The following is a 12,489-nucleotide window of genomic DNA, read 5'->3' as shown; positions in this document are numbered from 1 at the left end:
CTGTCTTGACTAAAAAAAAAAAAAAAAAAAAACAAACAAAAAACTAGGCATGGTGGCACGCCACTGTAATACCAGTTACTTGGGATGTTGAGGCACCAGAATCATTTGAACCTGGGAGGCAGGGGTTGCAGTGAGCTGAGATCATGCTACTGACTCCAACCTGGGCAACAGAGCAAGACTCTGTCTCAAAAAAACAAAACCAAAAACATTATATCATGGTCTGTGATTAATCTGAATTCAAAACATTTTAACATAAACTAAATGAAAATTATACAAAATTTTGCTTGTTATCTATTTGTTTTGAATTTACCAACAATTCAAGTCTTGCTGAGAATATTTGCACTGTAAATATTTTTGTGATTATTGGTTATATTCAAATTCGCTCTCATTTTCAAAACGTATAAAATTATTATTAAAATTGTACATAGCTTGAAATAATATGTTGAATGTAATTGTCATGGGATACATTTATGTATAATAATTAAAAGCACATTACAACGCTTGTACCTGATCTTAATATTACTTAACCTTAGAAATAGTGAATAAATGATACGAATAATATAGGAGACAAAAGACTGTGTGAAAAACCACATATTGTATATCTCTTTTGTTTTTATTCAACTTTTTTTCCCACTGCACTTACAAGTAAATTTGTCATGGACTGTGGTAATTTTTATTGTAATCTTACTGTAGGTACATTCTATTAGCAGATCAAATAAAATACATGATCAAAGTCAAAAATATATGCAAGGAAAATATAGAAAATTTAAGTTATAAAAAGCTACTGTTGGTCGCCGGTGGCCGGCAGGCTGGCAGCCCTAACACAGGCAGGGCTGCGAGTGCAGTCACCCAGGTCTGCAGCAGCAGCAGGCCGAGGCCAGCGGAGATGACCCCGATGAGCCCACTTCAGGTCAGGGCTGAGTGTGGGTGCATGGTCCCCGGCAGCACGTGACCCAGTCCTGGCCAGCTGCTGCCCTCTGCATGTGTAAGTGTCTGTGGGCCCCAGGGCCGGCCAAGAGGCCTTCTGCCTGGGGCAGTATCAAGGCTGCAGAGTTTTTCTCCAAAGCAACACCTCGACTGGAAGAGGCGAGTTCAAGGACTCTGTGAGTGGTAGCCATGGGCAGATGCAGAGCTGCCGCTGTCGCTTTGCAGTGCCTGTAGGACATAGAGGGCCTGGAGCCTCGGTTCCCTGAACAGCACCCAGATCACCCTGTATCGGGACACAGTTCATTCCCCACTTCCCTAACTCTGGAGTAAAATCTTGAGGCTGTCATCTGGGGAAGCCACCTTGTCTGTTCAGCCATGAAAACAGAAACAGTGCCATCGTTCCAGGAGACTGCAGCTGGATCCAGCTGTCACTTCAATAACCTGTTGAGTAGGCAGAAGGTGATGGCTGTGGGGGTCTTGCTTGCTGGCTCCTGGTCATACACCTTCTGGTCAGCGTGTGGCTGCTGTGCCTTCTGTCTGCATTTCTAGTGGTGCTGGGAGGATGGCTGGGCTCCAGTGTCTCTGGAGTGGCTTCAAGTCCACTGCTCCTGGAAGGCTTCATCCCATTGGCCACCTGTCCTCTATGCCCTGAGGCAGAAAGACAGCTGGAACAGGAGATCAGCTGCACCATCCAGATGTGATTATTTGAGATTTTGTATTATCCTGGTACCGTTCTGTGAGCCAGGAGCCAGACTTTGCGGAGGAAATGGAGGCAGCCATGAAAGAGTTGGTCCAGGAGCTTCAGAGGAGGATGAGCATGATGGACCATCATGCTCTTGCCTAGAGTGTTCTGACTCTCTGTCGCTTTTCACCTGCAGAGCTACATTCAGGCAAAGGAGACCACTACAAGGAAGAATGGTCCAGTTGAGCCTTCCCATCTCTGGGAGGCTTACTGCTGGGCTACTGCCCCACATCCTGCTGTGCACAGCCCCAATGCTGAAGTCACCTATACACGTGGTATTGTGAATTTGTTGCTTCAAGGGCTGGTGCCCAAGTCCCACTTGGATACTCATACTGGATGCCATGTAGTGGTTGAATTCATCATATGCAGTGTAGTCTTACCACTGATCAGCAGGCTGTCAGATCCTGACTGGATCCACCTTGTCCTCATGGGTATCTTTTCCAAGGCCAGAGATCCAGCACCCTGCCCAGCCAGTGCCCCTGAGCAGCCCTCAGTGCCCACATCTCTGCCACTGATTGCTGAGGTACAGCAGCTTCCAGAAGGGAGAGCTCCTTCTCCAGTAGCAGCCCGAGGGTTCCTAAGTAAACAGTGAGCCAGAGATTCCTGTAGGCTCCTCCTCAGAGGTTGAAGGTGGCCACGAAGCTGTAGAGGGAGATTTGGGTGGAATGTCTGAAAAAAGAAAAGTAGGAAACAACTCATCTCATTTCCTACAGCCAAATATTCGAGGCCCCCTGTTCTTATGTGGAGACTCAGTTGGAGTCTCCACTGTCTGAACTAGGCTGAGAAACCATCATGCTCATGACTCCAGGCCACTTTCTGTCTGACAGGATTCAGGATGCCCTGTGTGCCCTAGAGGGTTCCCAGGCTCTGGAACTCAAAGATAGTGAGGGATCTGAAGGAGCAGAGGCTGAAGAGGGTCCAGGGACAGAAACAGAGACAGGCCTGCCTGTCTCCACGCTGAACTTCTGCCCAGAGATCCAGATTGACACAGCAGACAAGGAACTAGAACAAGGAGATGTTACCACCTCTGTTACAGCTTTGCTGGAGGGGCCAGAAAAGACCTGCTCCTCACGGCCCTCATGCTTAGAGAAGGATCTCACCAATGATGTGAGCTACCTTGATCCTAGTCTGCCACCAGTTCTGCTTTCCTCCTCTCCACCTGGTCCTGTCAGCTCAGCCACCTTCAGCTTTGAGCCCCTAAGCAGTCCAGATGGCCCAGTTGTCATCCAGAACCTTCGTATCATGGGCACCATTACAGACCGAGAGCACAGTGGCACCAGATTGCACCCATACACACTCTATACTGTGAAGTATGAGACAGCCCTTGATGGTGAAAACAGCAGCAGCCTGCAGCAGCTGGCCTACACACTGTGAATCACCGCTATTGGGAGTTCTTGAATCTGCAGGCCATCAGGAGAAGAAACCAGATCTATGAAAGTTCATTAAAAATGTGAAGGTTCCTAAAAAGCTCTTTCCAGATCTTCCATTTGGAAACATGGACAGTGACAGAGTAGAAGCCCGTAAGAGCCTCTAGAATAATTCCTGAAGCAACTGTGTGCCATTCCGGAGATCGCTAACAGTGAGGAGGTGCAGGAGTTTCTTGCTGTGAACACAGATGCTCGCATTTCCTTTGTCAAGAAACCATTTATGGTCTCTAGAATAGAGAAGATGGTGGTGAGTGCCATTGTGGACACCTTGAAGACAGCGTTTCCTTGCTCTGAATCCCAGAGCCCCACAGAGGAGCTGAGTGAGGCTGAGACTGAAAGCAAGTCCCATACAGAAGGCAAGAAGGCTGGCAGGTCCAGACTGAGGTTCTCATCCAGTAAAATTTCTCCAGCACTAAGTGTGACTGAAGCACAAGACAAGATTCTTTATTGTCTCCAGGAAGGCAATGTGGAGTCGAAGACCCTATCCATGTCTGGGATGGAATCTTTTATTGAAAAACAGACAGTTACTGGAGATGCAGCCAACAGAAGCCCCAGTAAAAGATCCTGAACAGCTTCCCAAAGGACATGTGGACAGTTGCTTGTCAGATGCAGCTGTGCCAGCCCAAGATCCCAGCAACAGCGATTCAGGAACAGAGACAGAGTTAATTGACACAGCCCTGAATCTGCTTCTCTTGCTAACAGAACAGTGGAAATGGCTGCATACTGAAAACATGCAGAAGTTTCTTCATCTTATCTTTGGTACCCTAATTCAAAGGTGGCTAGAGGTGCAGGTAGCTAATTTAACAAGTCCACAGCGCTGGGTGCAGTACCTCTGGCTTCTTCAGGAGTACATCTGGCCTGGTGGAGTTTTACCTAAGTTTCCACAGTCTGTAAGGACCCAGGAGCAGAAACTGCCTGCTGAGAAACAGGCTTCGCAGAGCCTAATGGAGTCCTCCCAGATCTCCTAGTAGAATTTCTTGGGGTGAACAAATGCCAGCTGAGCGTCTAGTCTTGGAGTCACTACAACAACCACTCATCAACAGGCATTTGATTTACTGCCTTGGGGACATCATCCTGGAATTCTTTGATCTCAGTGCTTCTGTTGAGGAGTCCGCTGCTACCACCTCTGCTTCAGGTACCCCAGGCAGCCCTAAGAGGATGGGTGTCTCCTCTTAGCTGGATATTCCCGCATCCATCCCAGGTCAGGGAAGTAGAGTTACTCGGCCACCCAGAGACCAGTGAGGAAGCCCGTGCCCTCTGGAAGTAGCCTACAGCTCAGAAGGCCTAGGCTCTCAGTGGCTCAATTCGCTCCCACTTCTGCTCCATTTGTAGCAGGTGACATGGGGTATGCGTCCCAGTTGCATGCACATTTATTTCCATGTCCGTTTTGTGGTGTTGGGACTGTTGTTGGTGAGTAGATTCCGTTTCCTTTGGGAAAAGAAGATGTGAGGTAGAGGAAGAATCCCCTTTTGCTTCTCCTTTTGCCATCCTCCCTGAGATTGTCTGCCAGAACCCTGGCCCCTTGTGCACAGATGTACTTAATCCACCAGCACACAAGCTCTGGATAGAACAGGAGAAAAGTTATGGCCAGATTTCCTTGGAGGAAAAAACCTTCTGAGCTCTCTGTTCCTACCTGGAAACTAAAAATTCATTCCGGGCCATTCTCAAAAACCAGACTCCTGGGTCTTATCTAGTTTCCCAACAGTTCCAGAAGAAGGAGGAGGGAAGAAAATTTTTCAAGGGACTTCTTGCTCATGTGTTGCTATTTCCCAACACATCAGCAGGAAGATGTCATCAGGCTGCTTCCCTGGAAGGCTACACTTTTCCTTTCCAGAAGACTTCAGAGCTGATTGCAAAAGCTTCTGGTAAATCCACCCCACCCTTCACACCCTTTCCTGAAAGGCATTTGCACCACACATTTTTTTATTGGCTCTCGTCCCAACCCCCTGCCCTAGAGCAACTGGGTTTTTGAATTTGTGACTCTCTCATTATCTTCAGCAAATTTGCATGACAACTTGCATATTCAGCCTCAGCTCTTCCCAGGAGAAGGTAAAGCACTTGCCTCCTGTCTTAAGAATGCAAAAAGAGTAGGAATAGCAAGCTGGGGGGATGAAATCTCCCTTCATAAGTCTTTGATGGGGAACTTTTATTGCTCCGAACAGATAAGATTAGCAAATTTACAAGGAATAGCTTCTTATTTCCTGTTCTTTATGGTTATAATTAGCCTTTAAAGAACTCCAGCAAAGGTGTTCTGTCAGGCCACAACATCTATTAGAAAGGCAAAGAAATTAGGAATTGCTGGATGAGAAGGATAAATCAGGAGGAACCGCTGGTAGAAGAGGACGCAGACAGTCACAGGGAAGTGGTATGTATTAAATACATGTGAATAGCTGGCAAAAAGGTGTCAGGGATGCTACTCGGAGCCATTTGGCTTCACACTTGCCTGTTAGTGCCTTGCTTTCGCTGAATTACCAGAGCCTACCACTTGGAGGAAGGTCTTGGAGTTAGACTGATGAGAAAGAAGGCAATGGGGTGCCAAAAACAGGTGTCAAAGTTCTCTTAGATTCTGAAGTAGGTGGTGAGCACACCATTAAAGTGGTTTGTGGAAGAAAAAAATGCTACTCTTACTGAATCTCTTGATTATAGTTTATATCAAAATTATTGTAAAACTTTTCTCCATTTGTAAGTAATTACACATATAAAGTATCTCCCTCATTCCGTAGATTTCATATTTTTTTCAGAAATGTATATCAAGTATAAAACGTTTTGAATTCTAAATTGCATTTAAAATTATTCATTATTGGTTATATTAATTATAACCAAGTACACTAATGACTACATACTGTAAACTTTCTTTGCCATGTGGCACAAATAGTTAATTTACCTTTTCTTTCTCTGTTTATCTATCTTCTATGTCCTAGACTATTTCAGTTTTCTCACAAGTAGTGGTTTTCATTGAACTACCAAAAAGTTATAAGGGCAACCACACTCGAAAAACATGTTAGTAACATATAGTTTAAAGCTTTTTTTATTTATAAAATTATATTCCAAATTGTTAAATTAATTTTATTATGCAGACTTGATGTCTGAAAACTTCTTAAAATAGAGAAGTTCACAATATTAGATACTGTATCTTTCTTCATATAATGACAAAAGGCTTCAGTTCTGAAATTTTAGGAAAAGTTTTGCTTTAAGATTAATTAAAACATAAGTTTGCATAAGCAGAGAGCATGTAGGTACAGCTATTCTATGGAAAACTTATTTTGTTGTTAGAGCTGTTAGGAACATCTTTTGAGAATATTCAGGCTATATATGATGATGCATATTTATTTTCATAATTGCTATAATTGGCAGGGCAAGCAGATGATATGTTTGTAGCTACCTCGTGGTAAGCACATCTCCAGGAATAAAGAAGGGCCTTAAGAAGAGGGAGGCAGGTGGCACAGTAATCACATCATGAAGACAGATGCAGTGGCTCCTGAGAAAGAGTCATTATGACAGCTGCATTCTTTGTTTCTATCTCATATGTAATCTAATTTCAAGGAAGTATCAAAGTGTCGGGGTGGAGAGAGGATAAGAATCACTAGCATGAAATCTAAAGAAGTGCAGTCATCCAGTTGCCTGATGTCTTCTGAGGTGGTTCACCCAGATTAACAATACAGATAATTAAATTCAGAGCTGCAGAGATAGGGAAAATAAGATGTGGAAATAGGCTTCATCTGAATATTCTCCTTTTCTTCCAAATGCCGTCCCCATCAGTATACTCAAGGCATCTGATGGCATTGATGAGCAACTGAAAAATCATTTAATTAATCATCAGATTCTTTATCCTTAGTTAAAAATGTAGAGTCACAAAAGTCATGTATCAAAGTACGCTCTTTTTTAATAGAGTATGGTCTACTATCCACTGTGTGTTCTCTTAAGCTTTCCAGAGTAGCAAGGTGTCCTTACAGCATAAATTTAGCATAAAATTAGACATGTTCCATTATAAAATAAAATGAAGGCATAATAAGCCAATACTGAATTCTTTAGTGAATCTAGAAAATTCACTTCAAAATTTTTTCTACAAAATGGATTTATTTTAGTGCATTTATTTGCTTTTGCATTTGCCTCATGGTTCTGCATGGCTAACTTGTTAAAGTGACAAGATACTGTATATTGGGTGGATTTGCAAGCAATGTTTAGTGTTTTCTTCCCTAATGAACCAACATAACCATCATTCTGCTATGAGTCTATGTTATGAAATATGTCTATGTCCTGCTATTCTCAGGCTTCATTTTTGCCTCTAAATCCTCCAGGTACTGTTGTTTTTGACAATATAATGGATATTACTTCTTTCTGTGCCTTCAAAATTTCAGTAAGGAAACAAACTGGTTACCAAAAACACGTTTGTTAAAATTGGAATCAAACTTTTTAAAGAAGAGATGTACTTGGTTTTCTTTCCTAAATATTTAAAAATTAATAGGATTTATTAATAGTATAACATGGTTTTAAAAAGTAACAACTTTAGTTTTATTGAATACCTATTTGTATAGTATATTACATTTATTTGTTAATATTAAATTTAAAAAAATTTAAGTATAAATTGTTGTGCATTTTATATGATATTTATACCGTTATTTTACTTTGGGTTCTCTCATTTAAAGTTATAACCAAAGTTACACTGTTATTCATTTTTTGTGCTATGCATTTAATATTTTCATGGATTTCTTTTTTTCTATTTTCAGCTAGTATATATTGCATTATGTTTAAAACCACCACAACAGGTAGGAAATGGGAAGTTGTTACTCGATGGCTACAGAGTTACAGTGTTGTGAGATGGAAAATTTCTGCAGATCTGTTACACAGAAATGTGAATATAGTTAATACGATATCTACACTTAACATGATTAAGATAGTCAATTTTATGTGTATATTTTTGCTGTAATTAAAAAATACCATCACAAGTTTGAATGATAAATAGTAACTTATTTTGTATAATATTGAGTGTGTTCACATCAATAAGAAAAGCGTAATATACCAATAAGAAAGAGTTAATTGGACCAGGCATGGTGGCTCACACCTGTAATCCCAGCACTTTGGGAGGCTGGGGCAGGTGGATCAACTGAGGTCAATAGTTCAAGAACAGCCTGGGCAACATGATGAAATCCCATCTCTACTAAAAATACAAAAATTAGCTGGGCACGGTGGCATGTGCCTGTAATCCCAGCTACTCTGGAGGCTGAGGCAGCAGAATCGCTTGAGCCAGAGATGCTCTTTGCAGTGAGCAGAGATTGTGCCATTGCACTCCAGCCTGGGGAACAGAATGAGACTCCATCTCAAATACATACATACATACATACATTTGTCCATTACAATATTTTAGAGATGTGAAAAAATGTTGCATAACTAGTGACTTGAATATCTGTGTTTTTTGTAAGCTCTACTAGTACATTAAGAGTAGTTATTCGAGGAATAAAACAATGAAGAATTAATGCTACTTTTATGTTCACATAGAAAGTATTAGTAGCAGAAAGCGATTTCATCTCAGAGAAAAAGGAAATCTTACATAACATAATAAATAATGCAACCAGGATACAAGAAATTATAACATTATTTTTGTATTTGTCCAAACGTTATTTGAAAATCCTCAGTGCACATACTTTAAGAATTAGGTTTAAGGCCGGGCTTAGTGGCTCACGCCTGTAATCCCAGCACTTTGAGAGACTGAGGTGAGTGGATCACCTGAGGTCAGGATTTCGAGATCAGCCTGGCCAACGTGGCAAAACCCCATCTCTACTAAAAATACAAAAATTAGTTGGGCATGGTGAAATGCGCCTGTATTCCCAGCTACCTCAGAGGCTGAGACAGGAGAATCACTTGAACCTGAGAAGCAGAGGTTGCAGTGAGCCGAGATCATGCCATTGCCTTCCAGCCTGGGTGACAAGAGCAAAACTCGTCTCAAAAAAAAAAAAAAAGGAAAAAAGAATTAGCTTTAATAGAAACATTTTTCTTATATGATAAACCATACACCTGATAAAATTAGACCAGCATCACTGTTATTAGGAAGAATAAATTAGAGAATAAGTACTCACTAATGTTTTGGGTTATATATCCCCTTTTCAAATCTGTTGAAATTTTGCATTATTTCATGAAGAAATATACTGTATGAGTTTATTTGATGTCAGTTATACTTCAAAACTGTTAAAAGTAATTACTATGACTGAAATGATGTGCCTTACTTTTGATCTCTGTAAGAATTACATAGTTTTTGGTGCTGAATCTTTACCAAGCACAAATTCGTTGAAATGTAGCCAGTCAGTTCAAGTAAAATCATTAAACACATTTCTGAACTATACAAAATAATATTTGCCATGTTGTTATGCAAGTTTAACTTGATTTATAAATATTAAGGCACGTCAGGTGCAGTGGCTCACACCTGTAATACCAACATTTTGGGAGGCAGAGGTGGGCGGATAACTTGAGGTCAGGAGTTCGAGACCAGCGTGACCAACATAGTGAAACCCCATCTCTACTAAAAATGTAAAAATTAGCTGGGTGTGGTGATGATTGCCTGTAATCCCAGCTACTCGGGAGGCTGAGGAACAGGAATCACTTGAACCTGGAGGTGGAGGTTGTAGTGAGCCAAGATTTCGCCACTGCACCCCAGCCTGGGCGATAGAGCAAGACTCAGTCTCAAAAAAAGTAAAAACTAAAAATAAATAAATAAATATTAAGGTAAATTAGTTTCTTTTCTACTCTAATGAAATAATGTCTTAGCAACAAATCTTGAATATCTAAGTTCAAACTGATTATCACGGTCTTCCAAGCACATAAGCAAAGAAAAAAAAATAAGTACCTTCCTTTTGCCTCCACCATTGATGGATTTTGAAAAGACACACATTGAGAAAAATGGGTAGAAGATAACCTGTTACACACTTCTAGTAAATGTGAGAACACACAACATCTCTATTTTAAATAGACACAGCTAATTATTGTATATTAGTTTAAGTTTCTCTGTAAAGAGACTTTACTGTAGATCAGACACATAAAGATACAATACTGTGGTTCAGACAAAATAGAAATGTATATTCTCACATACTGCTCTGGAGATATGCAAAAGTCACACAGGCATCAAATTCCAATTTATGCAATCATTAAGTGAAATATATTTGTGGAGTCCTAATTAGGGAAAAGAAGTCAGGCTGCTGGGAGCAAGGGAAAGCGAAAAGAGAAAGCAGATAAGCCACAAGTCTGCCTTTCATCATGGTCCAGGAAACAGTCTTCCTGCACAAATAGCTCACAGTCTTCCTGTGCCCAACTATCACCAGACACCTGCAAGTTAGTTCACTGCAACCTTGGTATTATCAATACACAAAGCTCTCTTCAATACACAGAATGAACACCATCCTAGAAAATTTCTTGAGAGCCTTTGTTTTCTTACAGTGAGCTTCTGGTGACTTGCCCATTGTCTCCCTGGTAACATATTTTTCTAATTTCTCTAATAAATCTGCCTTTCTTTACCTACAACTCTCTTGACAAATTATTTTAACCCCACACCAGCAGCCATCATTCTCCCATGACAAGATTCCTTTCATTTTATTTATCTGCCATCATTTCCAAGAGTATTGTCGTTTGTATGAACAAACCTGGTTTGTCACCATGCCTTTGCAACAGGAAGGGGAAGGGGATAGAAGATCAAGTGCATGTTTTAAGGCCAAGATTTAGTAAAGTCGATCATTTCCACTTATATCCCATTGTTACAAACTTTGTCACATAACCATAGCTATTGGTAGTTAACACTGGCCAATGAGTCTTCTAAACGGCTGACTAAATTAGAATAACTTTTATTATTAGCTTTATTAGTAGTAGTTTATTCACTTTTTTTGTTTTTTATTTCAATAGGTTTTTGGGGAGCAGGTGGTGTTTCGTTACATAAATAAGTTATTTAGTAGTGATTTCTGAGATTTTGCTGCACCTATTACCCGAGCAGTGTACACTGTATCCAATGGTGTAGCCTTTTATTTCTCACTCCCCTCCCCACCTCCCCCAAGTCCCCAAAGTCCATAATATCATTCTTATGCTTTATGCCTTTGCGTTCTTACAGCTTAGCTCCTATTTATGAGTGAGAGCATACGATGTTTGAATTTCCATTCCTAAATTACTTCACTTAGAATAATGGTATTCAATTCCATGCAGGTTGCTGTGAATGCCATTATTTTTTTCCTTTTGACGGCTAAGTATTATCTCATGGTGTGTATGTGTGTGTGTGCATGCGTGTGTGTGTCTATGCACCACATTTTCTTTATCCACTCATTGATTGATGGGCATTTAGGCTGGTTCCATATTTTTGCAATTGCAAATTGTGCTGCTATAAACATGAATGTGCAAGTATCTTTTTCGTATAATGCCTTATTTTCCTCTGGGTGGATATCCAGTAGTGGGATTGCCGGATCAAATAGTAGATCTACTTTTAGTTACTTAAGAAAGCTCCACACTGTTTTCCATAGTGGTTGTAATAGTTTACATTCCCACCAGCAGTGTAAAAGTGTTCTCTTTTCACAACATGCATGCCAACATCTTTTTTTTTTTATTTTTTAATTATGGCCATTCTTGCAGGAGTAAGGTGGTATCATATTGTGGTTTTGATCTGCATTTCCCTGATCATTAGTAATGCTGAGCATTTTTCCATATGTTTTTTGGCCATTTGTACATTCTTTAAGAATTGCCTATTCATGTCCTTTGCCCACTTTTTGATGGGAGTGTTTGTTTTCTTCTGGCTGATTTGAGTTCTTTGTAAATTCTGGATATTAGTCCTTTGGTGGATGTATAAATGAATTCAGCAAAGTTTCAGGATACAAAATTAATGTACATAAATCAGTAGCTCTGTTGTACACCAGCAGTGACCAAGCTGAGAATCAAATCAAGAACTCAACCTTTTTTACAATAGCTGCCAAATAAAATAAAATACTTAGGAATATACCTAACCAGGAAGGTGAAAGATCCCTACAATAAAAACTACAAATCACTGCTGAAAAAAATCATAGATGACACAAACAAATGGAAACACTTCCCATGCTCATGGATGGGTAGAATCAATATGGCGAAAAGAACCATACTTCCAAAAACAATCTACAAACTCTGTGCAATTCTCATCAAAATACCACCATCATTCATCACAGAAGAGAACCATTGCTATCTTTCATCCCTGAGGCTAACCTGCTACCAAATCTATTCCTGTGGCTCAACGTCCCCAGCCAAGCTGTAAGCAGCTGTTAACATTCTTCTCCCAGGGGAGCAAACCAGAGGTAGTGCCTCACCACCTACTCCTCCCCCTACTTCTTGGGCTGGAGCTTAAGCAGTACCCTGCTGTCTGGGAAAACAGTACCTTGGCCATTCAAGCAGTCATGCTTT

At 40.7% G+C, this 12,489-nt stretch overlaps 1 pseudogene; it reads left to right on the top strand.

The window, feature by feature from the left end:
* Positions 1 to 1,302: 1,302 nt before the first annotated feature.
* On the top strand, positions 1,303 to 4,272 carry LOC129022349 (sorting nexin-19-like; annotated as a pseudogene).
* Positions 4,273 to 12,489: the final 8,217 nt, after the last annotated feature.

This window comes from Pongo pygmaeus, chromosome 22 (genome assembly GCF_028885625.2).
Source record: "Pongo pygmaeus isolate AG05252 chromosome 22, NHGRI_mPonPyg2-v2.0_pri, whole genome shotgun sequence".
Lineage (NCBI taxonomy): Eukaryota > Metazoa > Chordata > Mammalia > Primates > Hominidae > Pongo > Pongo pygmaeus.
This window is presented reverse-complemented; position numbering and strand designations above follow the sequence as displayed.